The 2,105-nt window shown below is 30.5% G+C and overlaps 1 non-coding gene across 1 annotated transcript; it reads right to left on the minus strand.

The window, feature by feature from the left end:
* Positions 1 to 1,791: 1,791 nt before the first annotated feature.
* On the minus strand, positions 1,792 to 1,899 carry LOC112787444 (small nucleolar RNA R71). The gene has a single exon (XR_003194859.1). It is a non-coding gene; the product is annotated as a small nucleolar RNA R71 (small nucleolar RNA).
* Positions 1,900 to 2,105: the final 206 nt, after the last annotated feature.

Raw genomic sequence — 2,105 nt, forward strand, 5'->3', positions numbered from 1 at the left:
TTCATGATCTTCAAGTTGTTCTTGGTAAGTCTTCTTGTTTGATCTTGATGATTTTTTGTTTTGTGTCTTTTCATGTTTATCATATGCATTCTTGAATTCTTAGTGTCTAAGCATTAAAGAATTCTAAGTTTGGTGTCTTGCATGTTTTCTTTGCATTAAAAATTTTTCAAAAATATGTTCTTGATGTTCATCTTGACATTCAAAGTGTTCTTGGTGTTCATCTTGACATTCATATCATTCATACATGCATTCATTGTTTTGATTCAAAAATTCCATGCATTGCATCTTTTTAGTGTTTTTCTCTTGCATCATAAAAATTCAAAAAATCAAAAAAAAAATATTTTTCCTTTTTTCTCTCATCAAATTCGAAAATTGAGTTGACTTTTTCAAAAATTTTTAAAAATCAAATTGTTTCTCATGAGTCAAATCAAATTTTCAATTTGAAAATCTTATCTTTTTCAAAATCTTTTTCAAAAATCAAATCTTTTTCAAAATTCTTAGTTATTTTCGAAAATTAAAAAAAAATATTTTTCAAAAATCTTTTTCTTATTTTTATATCAAATTTTCGAAAATAACATAATCAATTAATGTTTTGATTAAAAAATTTGAAGTTTGTTACTTGCTTGTTAAGAAAGATTCAAACTTTAAGTTCTAGAATCATATCTTGTGATTTCTTATGAATCAAGTCATTAATTGTGATTTTAAAAATCAAATCTTTTTTAAAACTAATTTCAATCATATCTTTTCAAAAATATCTTCTTATCTTATCTTTTTCAAAAATTTGATTTCAAAATATCTTCTCTAACTTCCTAACTTCCTATCTTTTCAAAATTTGTTTCAACTAACTAACTAACTTTTTGTTTGTTTCTTAACTTTTTCAAAACTACCTAACTAACTCTCTCTCTCTAATTTTCGAAAATATCTCCCCCTTTTTCAAAAATTTCTTTTTAATTAACTAATTATTTTTATTTTTATTTTTGATTTCAAAAAATTTTCGAAAAAAAAATAATACTAAACATTTTTCAAAAACCATTTTTCAAAAGTCACTAACTCTTTTTCAAAACAATTTTCGAAAATTATCCCTCCCCCATCTCATTCTATTTATTCATTCATATCCTAACATTTCATCTCACATTTCTTCCATTATATTACATTCTTTGTCTCCCCATTTTCTTCCACTCACACAGGAATCTCTATACTGTGGTATAAAGGATCTCCATTATTATTATTATTTTTCTGCACCTTCTTCTTTGTCATATGAGCAGGAGCAAGGATAAGAACATTCTTGTGGAAGCAGATCCAGAACCTGAAAGGACTCTGAAGAGAAAATTAAGAGAAGCTAAATTACAACAATCCAGAGATAACCTTTCAGAAATTTTTGAACAGGAAAAGGAGATGGCAGCCGAAAATAATAATAATATAAGGAAGATGCTTGGTGACTTCACTGCACCTAATTCCAATTTACATGGAAGAAGCATCTTCATTCCTGCCATTGGAACAAACAATTTTGAGCTGAAACCTCAATTAGTTTCTCTGATGCAGCAAAACTGCAAGTTTCATGGACTTCCATCTGAAGATCCTTTTCAGTTCTTAACTGAATTCTTGCAAATATGTGATACTGTTAAGACTAATGGAGTAGATCCTGAAGTCTACAGGCTCATGCTTTTCCCTTTTGCTGTAAGAGACAGAGCTAGATTATGGTTGGATTCTCAACCCAAAGACAGCCTGAACTCTTGGGATAAGCTGGTCACGGCTTTCTTAGCCAAGTACTTTCCTCCTCAAAAGCTGAGCAAGCTTAGAGCTGATGTTCAAACCTTCAGACAGAAAGAAGGTGAATCCCTCTATGAAGCTTGGGAAAGATACAAACAGTTGACCAAAAAGTGTCCTTCTGACATGCTTTCAGAATGGACCATCCTGGATATATTCTATGATGGTTTATCTGAGCTATCAAAGATGTCACTGGACACTTCTGCAGGTGGATCCATTCACCTAAAGAAAACGCCTGCAGAAGCTCAAGAACTCATTGACATGGTTGCTAATAACCAGTTCATGTACACTTCTGAGAGGAATCCTGTGAGTAATGGGACGCCTATGAAGAAGGGAGT

The sequence above is a fragment of the Arachis hypogaea genome, chromosome 20 (genome assembly GCF_003086295.3).
Source record: "Arachis hypogaea cultivar Tifrunner chromosome 20, arahy.Tifrunner.gnm2.J5K5, whole genome shotgun sequence".
Classification (NCBI taxonomy): domain Eukaryota; kingdom Viridiplantae; phylum Streptophyta; class Magnoliopsida; order Fabales; family Fabaceae; genus Arachis; species Arachis hypogaea.